At 37.2% G+C, this 18,273-nt stretch overlaps 1 long non-coding RNA gene across 2 annotated transcripts in view; it reads left to right on the top strand.

Moving 5' to 3' along the window:
• Positions 1-18,273, top strand: part of LOC144320644 (uncharacterized) — a 20,803-nt gene extending 2,530 nt beyond the window's left edge. Inside the window, exons 3-5 of one of the 2 annotated variants that reach the window (XR_013386251.1) lie at positions 14,899-14,979; positions 15,976-16,098; positions 17,862-18,273. This is a non-coding gene — a long non-coding RNA (uncharacterized LOC144320644). Of the gene's footprint in view, positions 1-14,898; positions 14,980-15,975 lie in introns of both variants that reach the window. The other variant, XR_013386250.1, reaches the window with a different exon arrangement.

Raw genomic sequence — 18,273 nt, 5'->3', positions numbered from 1 at the left:
GCACATACATTGTTTAACAATGCATATTTTTCAAATGACGTAGGTTCAAAGTCAAAGAAACAATGATCTGGGGGTGCCTGGGTGGCTCAGTGGTTGAGCACCTGCCTTCGGCTCAGGTCATGATCCTGGGGTCCTAGGGCCGAATCCCGCATCGGAGTCTGCTTCTGCCTCTGCCTGTGTCTCTGCCTCTCTCTCTGTGTCTCTCATGAGTAAATTGAAAACAAACAAACAAACAAACAAACAATGATCTGTTCAAGTCATGCAGGAAAAAAAAATGGCCAAAATGGTTCCATACAATTCCCCAAGACATATTGAAGGATCTTTTTTACTTAGAAAAATGTATCTCATTATCTGTGGAGTATAACCCTGTCCTAAAAAAGATGTGACTCCATGTAATGAATGAGTGACGGCAAGTCTTAATGTTCTTTCTATACTGTAACTTGGTACTGAGCTTTCTCACACTGAGGAGTTCACTTAATGTTGTCTCACAGTTATTTTCAGAAAGACAAGAGTTATAAAGACCTTCTAGAGGTCAGTGACTGAGTCTTATTTACGTATTATTCACATATCTAATACATGAGACTTGTCTGGGTTTTTTGTTTTTTATTTTTTTTACTACATATGCTATTCTCTCAGCAATTGAGAATGCTTATAATTACAGAGTAAATTCTGGCCTGCTTGCTAGTTGATAAGTTAATAAGATATCTGGTATCTAAGCTCCAGTGACTCTGCTTTATATCCTATTAAAATCCCAATGATGATCTTCTAAGTCAGAAGACTTCTCTAAGAAACCTATCCCTTATATTTGTAAAAATCTTTTCTTTTTTATTCATGTTTGTGAGTAATATGCTTATGGCAGCATTATTTTAGGTGTGAAAATAGGATTAGTTCACTCTAACACTTTAGGCACATTTGCCTATAATGAGGTTCTGAAAAGACAACTATCTCTGTGTGCAATGACTTCAGAGGAAGGAATGGTCTTGGAGCAGGGAAGGTGTAACCAGTGATAGTCTTCTATCTGGATAATTGGTATTTTCATTGTTTTGTCATATCTTATGATGCAATAGTCACGTATTAACTATTGTCTTAATTATTATTGTCTTAACTATTGTCTTTGTTCTCTTTTGAACAATGAAAGGACACATTTAAGTTTTTTAGAAGAAAAAACTCCTCATTAAATCAATTAAAATAACCAACAGCAATTTTGAAGTACTAGCCTAAAGCAACTTCCTGAAGGAGAAAAGTTCCTCCCTAATTCTAATAGCTAGACATTTTTTCTCTTGTTGGCCAGATTTAGGGGGCAATCCTAGCTGTGTACCTACCTGAAAGGTAACTGTGGGAATGAAGATGTTAATAATGGAGAGATGCTTTAAGTCTCTTGATTCAACAGGATGTCGTGTCATGTGCCATAGGCACACATACTGAATAATTTAAATATTCGTGTTGTTTTATTTTACATGCCATGTGGCTCTTAATCCCACTAATCCTATCTATTATACATAAAGTCTTGAATATGAGTGTCCTTAACTTTGTTTTATCCTAGATGAAAGAATGGGGATACATCACATTTGAGATTTATAGAATTTAATCAAAGGATGAATATTAGTATATTGTTTTACCACCTATAATCCTAGAACACTGTGAGATTCCCAGGTAAAGTGCTTTAATTAACAATTTGATTCTTCCCTTTGAATTTGAGGGAGTGACAGTCTGTTAAAGAACAGACTTTGAGAACCCTGGTTGGCAGTCCCAATTGTAGGCATAGATTTTATTTGTATGGCTGAGGCCTCAGGGGTATAAGGAACCAGAGAGGCCTATGGTCAAGTGGTCACTATTTCCATTACTCTCAACATCATACTTCCACAACCTGCTGAGGGCATGGACAGGCTGATTCTCATATCTCCACTTGAGTAGGTGAGAGGTGCTGGAGAAAATCATAAATTCCTATATATTAAAGCCACTGAAAATTCTCGGCCTCCAATTTAGTTATGCCCTCAGTGATCAGTACTCTAGAGTTGTTTTTATCAGTTTTCCAGGCTAGCTTCATCTAATAGCAACTATCTTTGACCACTGCTTCACACTCTATTCAGGCAGGCCTCCACTTCACTAGGAAAAATGAACTATTCCAAAGGTGTACTCCCTCCACACCCATCCTCCCACGTCAATAAATGCATCTATACCTGAACTTATCCATATCTCTTCCCCACCCCCAAAATTAGAGGTTAGAAGATGGCCCAATTCTTCAAGACTAATACCTCCCTCTGCTTGTTAGCTTGATGCCACCTCTTTCAGTCTCCTTTGATACATGTCCCATCATTGTTCTCTCTTCTGAATTTTCAAACTATCTTTTGCTGCCTATTGCTTCAAAATTTATAAAAGCACTCCATCTGGAGACTCCCACTACCTTTCTCTCTCTCCTTTCCATCACAGTGAAATTGCTAATCTGTGATAGGTAGCCACTGTCTCCACTCAGATGCAGGTTTGCTCTGTAGCCAATCAGTTGGCTTTTACCTCAACTCTTCCCCTAATACCTCCCTGGCAAAAGTCACCCATTATGTCCCAAAGGCTAGACCCATTAGATTCTTCAACACTCATGTCACTTTATTTTCCCATGACATTTGATCCTGCTATGCTCTTCTGAAACTCTTAGCATTTATTGTGGGCCTACCATATATTGAGTTATGTTATAAGCAATAGCCCATTTTAATTCTCACAATAACCCTATGAAATATGCAGCTATAAGCCAGACCAGAATTGGGTCACCAGCCTATTCCTCAGTCAGTCACTAGAAACCCGGTCACTGGGTTTACTCTTTTATCCATGAGACCTATTTGAGGCTAAGAGTAAGATGAGCTTCTCCTGATATGTATTACTGGGATTGGTGGGACGGAGGGTGGTGGGTAGAATAGGAAGAAATGTCTATAATAAAATTGAGGTTCAAATCCTGGCTGTGCTACTTACTAGCTATGTGATCTTGGACAACTTAATGTCTCTGAGCTTCAGATGCTCTTACTGAATGTGGATAATACTACATACCTCATGGGGTTTAGGAAAGGTTAAATGAATTAATATATATAAAGTGTTTAGCCTAGTACAAGCACATGGTGTGCCCTCAGTACATGTTAGCCAGTCTCCTATCCCACCTATCTATCCTCAACATTTCTGCCACCGCTTTCCTCATAAAATGCAAACCGACTATGTCCATCTTCTGCTTAAACTTCTTCAATGACTCCCAATGCTTAATAATCAAATCTAGGTTAGGGTGCTTTGGCCCACAAATAACAGAAAATCCAACTCAATGTAGCTTTTTAAAAAGTAAGGAACTGAACTAGATCATGTAAAAGACTATCAAAGGTAGGGTGAAGGTGGGGGCTAATTGGTTCAATGATGTTATTTGAGAACCCAGGTTTCTTTCTCCCGCCATTCATAGAGTCAGCTCCATCCTAGAGCTGTTTCCTTCATAGTTGTAATATGGTTGCTATAAGTGTTTAGGGGTATGTATTTCTTGATTCATGCCCATTAAGAAGAAGAGAGAGGCTTTCAGCAACTCACAAAGAGTTGTACTTTCCCAGAAGCCTCTAGCAAACCTCTCTTGGTGTGTCCTTTATCAGAATTGGTCATGTGCTATTCTGGAGTCAGTCCCTGGAGAGAAATTAAGTTTGCCCCTACTTAGGCTACCTGGAACTAAGGATGAGTGAGTTTCTTTGGAGGCCTATGTGTTTTGGGGGAAGCATGTATCATAAGCAAAATTGAGTTTCTGTTACAAAGAATGGGGAATGGATGCTAGGAAGGCCATGTTCTATGTTCATTGCATAGACAAGGCCCTCTTGATGATCTTATCATGAAGTACAAGTTATTTCTTGCCATTTGCAATTTTAATTCAAAGTATTTATTTATTTTTTTAAACATTTTAAAAAATTTTTTATTTATTTATGATAGTCACAGAGAGAGAGAGAGAGAGGTAGAGACACAGGCAGAGGGAGAAGCAGGCTCCATGCACCGGGAGCCCGATGTGGGATTCGATCCCGGGTCTCCAGGATCGCGCCCAGGGCCAAAGGCAGGTGCCAAACTGCTGCGCCACCCAGGGATCCCTAATTCAAAGTATTTAATTAATAATTATTTATATATGAGTGAGTGAACTTTGAATTGAACTACTACTTGTAGTACCCAAAATGTGCAAGATGATTTTCTGATCTTTATATCCGTGCTCATCCTGCTACTGGTCCTTGAAATCATTACCTTCACTATTCTTAATCTCTCTCTCTTTCTCTCTCTCTCTCTCTCACACACACACACACACACACACACACACAGCCTTACTTTCTCAACACTTGCAAAACTGACTTCTCCCTGCTCTGTGAGTGCTTTGGATTTCTGTGACCAAACTTATTCATGACTTCTTTGCCCTTCTGTGGCTTCTTCTAGAATAGAAGACCCTTAAGGCTGGGAGTTGTGTCTTATCCTCTTATTATTGGTAGATGCATAATACATGATTCTGAATGCATGAATAAAAGATTGATCTTCCTCTTTACCTTTTCAGATTGTAGATGTCTCTTTTGGTGTAAATGTCTTTAAACAAGCTTATTTATATAAGACTTCTCATCACTAGAAGTGCTAAGAAAAGTATCTTCAAGGGTCTTAAGAATCTGGTAGTATCGGGGATCCCTGGGTAGCTCAGCAGTTAAGCGCTGAGGCCCAGGGCGTGATTCTGGAGTCCCACATCAGGCTCTCTGCATGGAGCCTGCTTCTCTGTCTCTCTCTGTCTCTGTCTCTCTCTCTCTCTTTCTGTATCTCTCATGAATAAATAAATAAATAAAATCTTAAAAAAAAGAATCTAGTAGTATCTTCTAGGGTCTTTTGCTTATGGTTCTTCTGCTTGAAATAAGTACTTACAGGAATGGCTAGGGGTGTATACTTGACTTTCTCAAATTGGTCCTAAGTTGGAAGCAGGTACAAAAATTGGACAAGATATCAGTCATTAATCAAGTCCTAGCCATCGGGGTCAGTTGTCACAGAAGTTAGTTTGGATTCCCAAATTTTTACTAGAGGTAGCAGTCTGACTTCCTGCAAGTCCAAATCAAAATAGTCTGGCTTTGCTGGGTTGTTCGTTATAGATAAAGGGTTGGTGGTCAGGTTGCTGCAGGTTGTGGGTCAGAGCTCAATTTTTTTTTTAGGATTAAAATTTTTTTAAATTTATTTTTGAAAGACAGAGAGCATGCAAGTGCATGCACACACAAGCAGTGGGGAGGGGCAGAGGGAGAGGGAGAGCAGATTCAGCAGAGAGCCCAAGGTTAGGTGATCCCAGGACCCCAGGATCATGACCTAAACCAAAGGCAACCACTTAACTGCGCCCCCAGAGCTCTGTTTTTATATGTCTGAGATGCCTCTGTTGCCTAGTATAGTCAGTATCTCAGGGCCGAAGTCAGGAATGTGGAAGAGGGCCCAAGTGAGAGTTTCAAGGTGCTAGAAATATTCTAAATCTATTTTTGATCTGAGTGCTGATTATTACATGAGTGTATACTTTTTGTGAAAATTTATTGAGCTGCGAACTTATGGTTTATATGTGATATTTAAATATAAAATTTAATTTTTAACAAAGAATTTCATAAAAGTAAAAAAAAAAAAACCACAGAGGCATTTTTTATTATTAAAATGGATGCTACACACACATGGCTGACTGAATTGTTTGAGCTGTAGGTCTCAAGAAAGCCTGCAAGAAAGGCTTTATTGAAGAGATACTTTCATCTCTAGGGACCTGAGTCTGAAAACCAGTCCAGGGAAAGTAAATTATCTTGTAGACTTTGTTTGAATATTGCATTAAAATATAAGCTATGCAAAATATTACTTTCTTTCTGAGTGGGAAAATATAGAAACAACCAAGACATTAAAAAGCTAGGTTTAGAAAGCACAAAAAGGGAGTAGTGCTAAGAATAGTGATGTAGTGCTCATTGGGAATGTGTAGGTCTCCAGTCCTAGTAATTTCGCTTTATTATTCATTTTATTATGTGTACAAAACTGTAAAAACTAAAATGCAACTACAGTGAAGAAATAAAAAGAATATGATAGCCAAGATATTTGTTACATTTTTATACTGCAATGGAAGTCATCTATAAACTCACAGCTGCTTCTCAGAGTTCTCATAGGAGAAACCTTTGAAGTTCAGGGAGTCGTTAATGGTTCCTTTGATCTTCTTAGTTTTTTTGCACTTCAGGGAGCTTTGGAGGAGGGCAATTTTGCTTATCACTGGACCTATTGTTAAGCAAAAAAAACAAACAGAAAAAAGCAACTTCCTAGATCTATTGAGATAGGTGGTGCAGGTGAGGGACTTTCCCAGACTCTGTCTGAACTGCTGCTTGTAGCCTGTTTCAAGAAGTAATTCTGCCCAAATTAGCCTCTACCCTAATCAACTTCGAGTACTTATATGGTTAGTTAATTGCATCCTTGGAGCCCATCCTTTAGCCTTTTTTTTTTTTTTTAAATGTCATCTCATTTGTGCTTGGCAAAATAATATATGCATTACTTTACTTTCCAAACCATTTCATGAAACATTCTTTAATTGTTTTCCCTTGAGAAATATGAAAAACTCTGAACATGAGGATATCTGAGAAGTCCAATTCAAAATGATTATAGTTCTGTAGTGTCTTCTAGTAGCATCTGCATTAAAGGTCATTGCCTTAGTAAATCTATTAAGTATAAAATATTTGCATTATTCAGTCTATTCAGTAAAATATTTTTAAGTATATATGCACTGTATGAAAAATATTCATGCCTAGCCTTTAGTCTTAAAACAAGAATAGGAGATAAGGGAATCAAGGATTGTTGCCCAACTGCAGGGGAGAAGAGCAGCTCCTGTGCTACAGCAGCTGAGGGGCCCTACCCACAATTTAAATCCTACCCACCCTCACCTGCACTCTTATTAAAGATTTTTTGTTGTTTTTGTTGTTGTTGTTGTTTTTATTAAAGATTTTTTGATGGCTTTGGTATTTTAACCAAAGTAATACATGCTCATTCTGAAGAGAAATGCTAAAAAGTATAAGGAAGAAAAGTATTTTATATGTGATGACTCTCAGAAATCATCACAATAAATGTTTTGATGCATTTTCTTCCAATATTTTTATTATGTAAATATATGATATGTCCTTTTAATATGTGGGGGAGATTAGTTTGTTCTGTATATGTAGTTTGTATATTTTTACAAAAAAAATGATGTTATTTTCTTATGTCTTTAAGGATTATAATTATTTTATGAATCTTAATTGATTTACTCCCCTATTGTTGGATGAAAACATCTTTTTTTTAAGGATTAGAAATAATTGGTTAATATATCAGAGCACCTCCTTTCCCCCCCACAAGGGGCTTGAAAAATTAATTTGAAAAATCTCTTGAAGTATATACACACATGCATGTGTATCTGTTAATCGAGAATAGGATTCAGAACTTCAGTGCCAAATGAAGAACTCACAGTGTCTCCAGGACTGCCATCATCACATGTATCATCTTTATATTAACATGTACTTTTGGTCAATCAGAGTACATCTTTAGAGAGAAAGTTTTGGGGAAGTTGAATATAATCAAGCTATCTCACTTAATTCATCCATTTATTCATGTATTCAGTAAACACCTGTTGCTCCCCCGTTAGGCATTGTAGGTATCAAGATGAAGGGCAGACTCAGCCCTTGCCTCACAGAGCCTACAGTTCACATGTGGACCATCAAACCAGAGAATTTAATAACACACAGAAAGAGCTATGAAAGGGAAAGTAGTGATTATGGATAGGTGCATGTAGAAGGGGCAGCTGTATTTTCCTAATGAAGGCAACATTTACCCAGAGACTTGAAGAGTAAGCAGGAGTTAACTAAAGGAGAGACAGGATAGGTAAAGCCTGGGGAAGATCAGAATGCCTGGAGGGTGGAGTGAGGAAGCAGAAGAGGAAGCTGGATATGTTTAGCCAAAGCCAGATCATAAAGGACCTTGTCTCAGCCCCCATAAATTAGAGTTTATCTCTAGAGGTACTGGGAATCCGTGATAGGTTTGTTCTTTGAAAAGATCACTCTCTCTGCCGTCTGAAAAAATGGATGGCAATAGGAGATAAGGGAATCCATACTTGTTGCCCAACTACAGGGGGGAAGAGCAGCTCCTGCGCTACAGTGCAGCTGAGGGACCCTAGGAGATGGCTGGACCTGAAATTCTGTAACCATCCTTTTCATTCAGCCATTCATTGCATGTAGCTTTTTTTTTCTTTTTAAGATTTTATTTATTTATTTGACATAGGACTGAGAGAGAGCAAGCAAGCACGCGAGCACAGGCAGGGGACAGGGGCGGCAGGCAGAGGGAGAAGTAGGCTCCCTACTGATCAGGGAGCCCAATGAGGGGGTTGATTCCAGGACCCTGAGATTGTGACCTGAGCTGAAGGCAGACACTTAACTGGCTGGGCCACCCAGGCACCTCACATTTAGCTTTCTACCCTTTTAAACCAACCTAGCATATATTAAGCTCCAAATAAATGGTTGTTGCTTTGTTTGCTCTTTAATGTGTTTGGAGAAGGAATCCACCATCTAATTCAACTTTTCTCTTCTTCCAAAGAATAAAGTATTGAGAGAGAAAGTCTCTATCCCTAAGGAACTACCCCACTTTTTTTCCTAATCTAAGGGCTTCTCCACCTTCCTACAGGGCTTCTCCACCTTCCAACTATCCTAAACCAGTTGCGGAAGTCTTAATTTCCTTTACAAAAGCTTTCTAAGGGGCAGCCCCAGTGGCTCAGCGGTTTAGCCCCGCCTTTGGCCCAGGGCGTGATCCTGCAGTGATCCTGCAGTAATCCTCCAAACCCAGGATGGAGTCCCAGGTTGGGCTCCCTGCATGGAGCCTGCTTCTCCCTCTGCCTGTGTCTCTGCCTCTCTGTGTGTCTCTCATGAATAACAAACAAAAACTTTCTAAGTTTGCACAGAAAGCCACCGAATTCCTGATCTGTATAAAAAGGACAATACCTCAATTTTGCTGTTCTGCTGATATTGGTAACATGCAGCTTTCCCCCATTGTAACAGTAATACAAGTTCAGCATAAAAACATGGAAAACACAGACAAGTAAAAAATAGAGAGGTACTCACCATAGTGCCATCCCCAAATGACAACCACTATTCATATTTTGAGTCATTTTATTTTAGTCTTTGTTTATAGTTTGAGGAGAATTGCTTTTAGATCATTGTGATACACACCCACACATACACGCATATATATATATCCTGAGTTTTTTTTTAAAGATTTTATTTATTTATTCATGAGAGACACAGAAAGAGAGAGAGGCAGAGACACAGTCAGAGGGAGAAGTCGGCTCCGTGCAGGGAGGCTGACATGGGACTCCAGGTCTCCAGGATCAGGCCCTGGACTGAAGGCGGCGCTAAACCACTGAGCCGCCCGGGCTGCCCATATCCTGAATTTTTTAAACTTAACATCATAACGTAGAAAAGTTATTTAAAATATTGCATTAAAATTTTAATTGTCATAAGAATTCCACTGCATGTATTCCAATCGAATTCAACACACAGCCACCTTTATGTTGTGACCACTGTTTGCTCTATAAATAATGCTATGATGAATCTTTTGGACATAAAGTTTTAGGGGTACTTAGGATTGTGCTTTTGAGATAAATTCCTAGAAGTGAACCTAATATGGATTTTTTAAAGGCTTTTAGCATATACTGCCAATTTGACTTACAAAAAAGAGTATACAAAATTTACATTTCAACATATGAAAATACTTGTTCTATTTAGACAACATTAAAGAGAAATCTTTGCTAATTTAATAGACAAGGAAAATGTTTTCAAAGTAACTTAAAATGTTAGTAGTGGTTTTATATAACAACAATAACTAAGTAAGCTAAAGGGAGAAACTGACTGCTAGATTATTGAGCCAGACTCATACAATCAGACAAGTTGGCTGCATCTTCCATAACTTGGTAATGTGAGTAATAACTATCAGGGTTTTAGTATTCCTTGACATAATTCTAAATTTTTGTTTATGTATTTACTTCTGGTTGACTCTGTTTCTTTGTAACTTTAGGCCACAGTATTTTATAATTAAGTCAGAGATTTGAAGGACTAGGTGTACATAAACCATGGCACTAACATTAACTACTGATCAGTATGGTTGTGAATATAAGGCTTTGAAGCCTTTAGCAGTGAGTTAATTTTATTTTAGATAATTTATTTTTCAATGTTTCAAGTTTTTATTTAAATTCCAGTTATTTAACATATTGTGTAATATCGACTTCAGGAGTGGAATTTTGTAATTTATCACTTACATGTAACACCCAGTGCTCATCACAAGTGCCCTCCTTAATACCCACCACCTGTATAGCCCATTCCCCACCCTCATCCCTCCATCAACCCTGTTTGTTCTCTATAGTTAAGAGTCTGTTTTATAGTTTGCCTCTCTCTTTTTCCCCCCATGTTCATTTGTTTTGTTTCTTAAATTCCACATATAAGTGAAATCATATGGTATTTGTCCTACTCTGAGTGACTTATTTTACTTAGCATAATACACTCTAGCTCTATGTTGTTGAGTGGGCTAATTTTAGATGGAAAAGTTAAAAGCTGAATATTAAATTGATAAAAATAATAATAACTAGAGAAAACACAAGAGGGCAATCTTGCACAACAATAAAATATGTTTGCATAAGGTAAAAAAATAATTCAATATTTTTAATCAAGTGTAATTTTTCAATAGACATTTACAGTCTTGTCAGTATGTGTTATCTTTTTATTAACAGTGACAGAAGAGTGACTTTGCATGGAAATTTAGTGCCAATATCCACACAATGAATTTTGCATGTATCTGAATTATATTTTTTAATCCTGGAAAGAAGTGAATCTATTTTCCATATAGCTTGGTTCAGTTTATAGAAAAGCAAGGATATGGATCCACTAGAGAAAAGACACCAAAAATAAAATATTTTTTTTCCTCCTGGATTCATGAGGAATATTTTTTAATGGAAATAATTTCATTTTTTTCTGACTAGGGATATGTGATCCATTAAATTTCAATGGAAGAGACTATTTCTTTTTTAAAGATCTTATTTATTTGAGAGAGAGAGTGAGTAAGTGAGAGAGAGCACACAAGCAGGGGGAGCAGCAGAGGGAGAGAGAGAAGCAGGCTCCTCACTGAGCAGGGAGCCCAATGATGCTGCGATGATGTGAGGCTCAATCCCAGGACTCTGAGGTCATGACCTGAGCTGAAGGCAGACATTTAACCGATTGAGCCACCGAGGTGCTCTGAAAGAGACTATTTTTTTTTTAAATAAAAAAAATTAATTAATTGCTAAAGGAAGAGCATGTTCTAATGATTAAATCAGAAAACATATATGGTCTTTTACATCCTTTAACTTCCTGATACTTAAATAGGACTGTAATTTTGATTAACTGACCAGGCCCTAAAAATAAAGAGCTTGAGAAAATGGGAGGTTTAAGGCAATTGCCTGTACCCTTGTATGTGCAAATTCTCACACATCTTTATTTCATCTACAAAGCCATTACAGAGATAGTATCTGTGTAGTTATACTTCCGATACCCCCATGGCCCTCTGCTACCTCAAACTAGTTTGGAGTTTAGAGTGCCAAACAGGATAAAAAGAGAACAAGAGAGAGAGAGAGAGAAAGAGAGAGAAAGGGGTAGGTGTTTTTCTGATCATATTGGTGGGAGCAAGCCCTAATTCTGTGATCAAGTACTTGGTACTTAGAAAAGCAATATGACATAGTAGTTAATCATACGGAGTTTAAATCCTCTGTTTTGGCCACATACTAGCTGTGTTATTTTAGGCAAGTTCTTAACCTCTTTATGCCTTATTTTCTTTATATGTGTAATGCAGTTATAATTATTCACATCTCATGAGGTTTGTTCTCTCTCTTTTATATTAAACAAATATATAAATACTTAGAGTGTCTGGTACAAACTAAACTTTACATTGCTATTATGTAAGGGAGCCTAATGGAAGTAAACCCAGATATCAGAACTTGAAATACAAGCAGTAACCCTATTGAACATACTGAACCAAAAAGAAAAAAATTTTAGTTTATAACCAATTTTCAAGCTAAGCTTGGCTAAGTGTTTTTCTACAGTTCCTAGGGGGAAGAATCAGAAATTAGCAACAATAACTTACTAAATGCTGTAAGAGTTTTATTCACATTAACCATGTAGAAAGCCATACCTGCTTCTTTCTCTAATGTGAGAAATGGCTAGTTATTCTAAAGTGTTTAATGCTCATAAAACTCTCAATTAAAGAGCCCCTAAGGTCCCATGTCATTACTCACAGGATCTGAACTGATGAGTGTGCTTTGAATGATGGAGTTAGGATACAGGTTTTCTGAGAGGGTAAATGTGATAAGCAGCACCTTCTAGAAAGAGCTGCTTTAACAAAGCTTATTTCTTCCATGTACTACGTGGCTTGTAGTGCAAGATAGTTCAACTGGGGCATTTTCATATTCAGAAACCAGTCTCTCTTCAGGCAACCCTGAAATTGGAAACCCAAGATACATGAGTTCTGTTTCAGCCACTGCCATTGCTACATTCTGAGAACAGGTAAATGATTCTCCATGGTTCTGTTTGTTGTTTGAGTGAATTCCTGATCCCCATTATAGTGGTTTCCAAGATGTTTGAAATATCAAGTAAAAAGTTAAATGAATCATTTGAAAAATCATTAACAATATCGTACTTTTGCTTTGCATTATTCCATCTATATTTTAGTTTCCACTTTAGGTAGAGTGGTTAAAATCTTGAGATTTCTTGCTAGGGAGAAATAATTACAGTAATCTTAAGTGCTTGTGCACATTTCTACAGAGATCATTTAAGAATATCAATGAAAATTTCTATCGTATCCCTGTGGTGTTTTAGCATTTCTGAGTGCCACTGGGGTTTAAAAGGTACCCAGTGTGCTAGGAAGATTTCACTAGGGAAAGCTGCCTGATTGACTTTATTATAAGGTAAGTTTATCTTGGTGACTTACCTGAAGTTATAGCTTTAACTGTCCGAGTTCTGGCATTTAATTCCCAGATTCTGGTCTGAGTGTATTAGACCAACCAAGTTTTTTAAGAGACTGATTATAAATGCAGTGAGCACTGCCTTCAGCTCAGGGTGTGATCCTGGAGACCCGGGATTGAGTCCCACATCGGGCTCCCTGCATGGAGCCTGCTTCTCCCTCTGCCTTTCTCTCTCTGAGTCTGTCATGAATAAATAAATAAAATCTTTAAAAAAAAAAAAAAGAAATAAAAATTCCCTTCTACACTAAGTATTTTCACCACTTTTTAACTCCCTTGTAGTTGTTTTATTCTATCATCCAAAGTATTTTCTGCATGTAAGTAATACTGTATTGTCATCATCATTATAATAAATTCTTGGATTACTTTCACTGTTTCACTGTCCCATTTATATTGAGGGTTTATTGTACCTAGTATTAGCCTATACGAACATGGATTACAGGAGAGTATGGTAGGATAGTGCTGTTCACAGTGTAATAATTTTGTGTGATTCTTTTTAAAAAATTTTATTTAAATTCAGATAATTAGTATATAGTGTATTATTAGTTTCAGCAGTAGAATGTAGTGATTCATTTAGCTTTGGAGTTGCATATAAAACCCAGTGCTCATTGCTTCAAGTGCCCTCCCTAATGCCCATCACCCAGTGGCTCCATCCCTCCCCCCGGCCCCCCCGCCCAGCACCCCTCAGTTTGTTTTCTATAGTTAAAATTCTCTCATGGTTTGCCTCCCTCTCTGTTTTTAACTTATTTTATTTTTCCTTCCCCTCCCCCAATTTGTCTTTCTCTGACTGATTTATTTTGCTTAGCATAATAATCCATGTCATTGCAAATGGCAAGATTTTATTCTTTTTGATGGCTGAGTAATATTTCAGTGTGTGTGTGTCTGTGTGTGTGTGTGCATACACCACATCTTCTTTATCCATTTATCTGTTGATGGACATCTGGGCTCTTTCCATATTTTGGCTATGGTGGACATTGTTACTCTAAACATTGGTGTGTATTTCTACTGAGCTTTCATTCTTAGCATGTCAATACTGTCAGATGGAATTGCACATTTTCACCCAGTTTTGTGCCTTTAAGAGATGACATGGGCTCCTGTTGACCTCAAGGCTGCCTGAATTAGGTCAAGATCTACAAAGAAACCACAAGACCAAAGATGGTCCTTATAGTATGCGAAAACCTTTTTTACAGAATAACTGAAAACATATGCCAACCCTTTTTCTTCTAACACCTACTTGGTCCTGTGGAAATACAGAAATATTTTAATCACCACAAAACATGCTTATATATTGGGGGCAGGACAGGCCTGCTTTGACTTATAAGAAACCTCCCCCCCACAAATTCTTAAGTTTCAAATTCTTAGCTAACCCTCTTTAAAAAATTACTTTATGATTTAAAAGGATCATGAGAAAACACACCATTATTCTTGAAATAATGGAAATTATTTAGAGATCTTTTATTATTTAAAGTCATCAAATAATACATTTTCACTTAAAAATCCAACAAGAATGGCAGAAAGAGAACAAATATCAAAGTTTTCCACTTCACTCCATTGCAGACAATGCCTCTCTTCTGAAATAACCAATGTTAACAAGTCTGCCTTTTGTCTATCTAGTACATATACATAAAATAAATAATAAATCAATTAATCTATGTTATGACTACAATAAGAACAGGAGCACATTGTTCTATGTCGGTGTTTCATACATTTGCTAAAATATGAAGGAAAGAAAAATAGATTATTATTCAGATTTGATTCGTAAATATTACCTTTGTTTCTTTATCCCTGTGGTAAGTATAAACAAAAGAAGAAATTTAAAGTGGAAAAATATCTGGTTTATGTGTGTTCCCCTTTTGCACTGCAAACCCCTTCAGGCTAGGAACGGTCTTCCTGATCTGTGTAGCCTTGGAACCTGATGCAGTGCTTGGAACTAATAAGTCCTCATGAAACACTTGGTAAGTATTGCTGGCTCAGCTGGGCAGTATTGACTATCTTGAACTGGTAAAATGTGGTCCGAAGATGGGCACTTCAGGCTACCGTACATTGCTAACACAGTGATGTTCTCTATACATAGTATGTGAACCTGGCCTGTTTACGACACCACTAACCTTCATGTGGTGAAGGTCACAAGCTACTACCTGCTTTGAGAATTCAAGAGTCCAAAGATATGAACCATGCACAGATAGTCTTTTTCTCCCAGCATCCCCTAAATTCAGGAGTAGAGGTGACATTCCTCTATGTCAGATTTCTAAAATGCCCACCATGAGCTTCAGAGAATCTCAGAATCCTAGACGATTTTCATAAATAAGAGTTTGGAAGGGCCTTTTAGATTTATGGATAGCAGTCTTAATCTGCTAAATATTTTAATAGCCTTTTTTAAAAGATTATTTTATTTATTCATAGGAGACACACACAGAGAGAAAGGCAGAGAGAGAAGCAGCCTCCATGCAGGGAGCCTGGTGAGGGACTCGATCCCAAGTCTCCAGGATCAGGCCCTGGGCTGAAGGCAGCACTAAACCACTGAGCCACCTGGGCTCCCCTATTTTAATAGTCTTAATCTGCAAAATATCGAGCAGAGGAGCAGTTGTGTTCCAAGACAGTGTGCTACAGCAGAGGTGGAACTGCCACATTGTATAAATGTGGATTAAAACACAAGAATAAACAGAAATATAGGTGCAGTTAATTATTTCATACTTTTGCCCAAAACTTCATTTATTCCTTTAATTTCAGTATTTCAAAGTTAATATTGTGAAGTTTACTCCATAAAAATGGTTTTTAAATTTATAATGATGAATATTTTAGCAAGTTCCTCATCTTGGATCCATTGCTAATTGAGTGGCTTTGGTCAAGAAATCACTTGACCCCATATTATTGGTTTAGATTAGTCAAAAATAATCTGTTTCCGCTTGCATGACTTTAACCTTTAATCTTTTGGTTTTGGTTTTGTGCAGCACTTTGTTAGGAGGACATTAAGGCTATGTCTCAACTCGACCAGAAGGTGCCACAATGAGTCAGCACTATCCGTCATAGGCACGCAGAAGAGGAGGGGAATATACGTGTGATCATATGTGCAGGTGCCGGTTTTTGTTTATTCTGGTCTCTTTTTTAAAAAAAAGATTTTATTTACTTATTTGAGAGAGAGAGAGAGAGTACAAAAGTGGAAGGGAGAGGCAGAGAGAGAGGGAGAAGCAGGCTCCTTTGCTGAGCAGGGAGCCTGATGCAGGACTCCATCCCAGAACCCCAGGATCATGACCTGAGCTGAAGGTAAACACTTAACTATCTGAGCCAACCAGGTGCCCCTGTTTATTCTGTGCTAAATGAATTTTAAGGGTTTTTCAATTCTAAAAGTCTAATTCTGTTTATAAACATGGCAATATGTTAATGATATACTATCAGTAAAAAATTATCACTATGTATAAGTCCTTTCTTTGTATACATATTTTAGCATAGAATAAATTCAGAAAGATGCTCATCAGATTATTACTTGATAATCTCTAGGTGGTAGAAATAAGGATATTTATGTATTTTTGTCTTTATTTTCATTTTTTGAAAAAGATTTTTAAAATTTACTTGAGAATGAGAGAGATAGGGCAGGAGAGACTGTACAAGTAGGGCAAAGGGCAGAGGGAGAGGGAAGGAGAGAACCCCAAGCAGACTCCCCATGAGAGCAGAGCCCTCTTATGGCTTGATCCCATGACCCTGAGATCATGACTCCAGCCCAAATCAAGAATTGGATACTCAAGTGACTGAGCCACCCAGGTGTCTTTATTTTTTTAATTATTCTTCAATGATTATATTTTGCTTTTGTAATAAACTTGGGAAACATTTTTTTAATGTCTGATTTCCAAAACAGGTACTTAAGTACTTTTGCAAATTATAAATTTTAATAGGTATAAAATTATAATCAAATCATGTTAGATGAATCATTTATTATAATAAGCAAAATGAGTCTAATAGATATCACCAAATATTTTATGTACATATTGAAAACTAGTATCTATGAAAGCATTTATTAAATTTTAAATTGAAATAATTATACATGCTTCTAGTAAAATTTCCAATAGTCCAAAGAAAGTACAGAGGAGCCCGAGGAGCCCCTGGGTGGGGCTTAAGTGGCTGACTAGCGGTTTTGGCTCAAGTCATGGTCTCACAGTCCTGCAATCAAGCCCCACCTCTGGTTCCTGCTCAGTAGGGAGTCTGCTTGAGGTTCTCCCTCTTCCTCAACCCCTCCCCCTCCTATAAATAAATAAATAAATAAATAAATAAATAAATAAATAAATAAATAAATAAAATCTTTTTAAAAAAGAAAGTACAGGGCAGCCCTGATGGCCCAACAGTTTGGTGCCACCTTCAGCCTGGGGCATGATCCTGGAGACCTGGGATTGAGTCCTGTGTCAGGCTCCCTGCATGGAGCCTGCTTCTCCCTCTGCCTGTGTCTCTGCCTCCCTCTCTCTGTCATGAATAAATAAATAAAATCTTTTTTAAAAAGTACAGAATAAAAAATAATCTTCCTCTCATCTGAGACTTCCAGTATTCCTCCCAATGGCAATGACAATTACTAGTTTCTTGAGTATTGTTATGAAATCACCATATGATATATAAGCATATATATATATTTATATATTCTTGTCCCAAATAGAAGCATACAAATATAGCATCGTATATTTTCATTTGCTTTCTCTTGATAATATGTTTTAGAGATCATTTCCTATCAGCATGGGTAGTTCTATTCCATTTTTCCCTATGGACTGCATAATATTATGTTTGAGGATGAATCTTAATTTGTTCACTTAGTCTTCTGTTCATCAACACTTGTTTCCATTTTTTTTTTTTTTAGCTATTTCAAACAATGCTTTCTTGAATAAAATGAGTAGAATACTCACTTGTATGAGTATTCCAGAGGACAAATTGCTGGAAGCAGAAGTGTTAGGTCAAAGGCATGTGCATTAAAAACATTGATATTTTTCAAATTACTCTCAAAAGATGTTTCACTTATACGTCCTCACTTGTATGAGAATGCTAGTCTTATTAAATCAATGCCAACAATTATTTATAGGTGGAAATAGTAACTTGTTTTAATTGCTCTTGCTTTAATTAGGAATAATGTGATCTTTCTGCATTTTCATACCTTATTCTGAGAATTGCCTGTTAATTTTCCTTTCCTCAGTGTTACATTGCATTTTTTCTAAAAGCTCTTCCAGAAATGGTTAATGAGTGAACAGATGATAATAAAACATTATCTCAAAGTA

Source organism: Canis aureus, chromosome 9, assembly GCF_053574225.1.
Source record: "Canis aureus isolate CA01 chromosome 9, VMU_Caureus_v.1.0, whole genome shotgun sequence".
NCBI lineage: Eukaryota > Metazoa > Chordata > Mammalia > Carnivora > Canidae > Canis > Canis aureus.
Note: the sequence above shows the minus strand (reverse complement) of the source record. Positions and strands in the feature narration are given on the sequence as shown.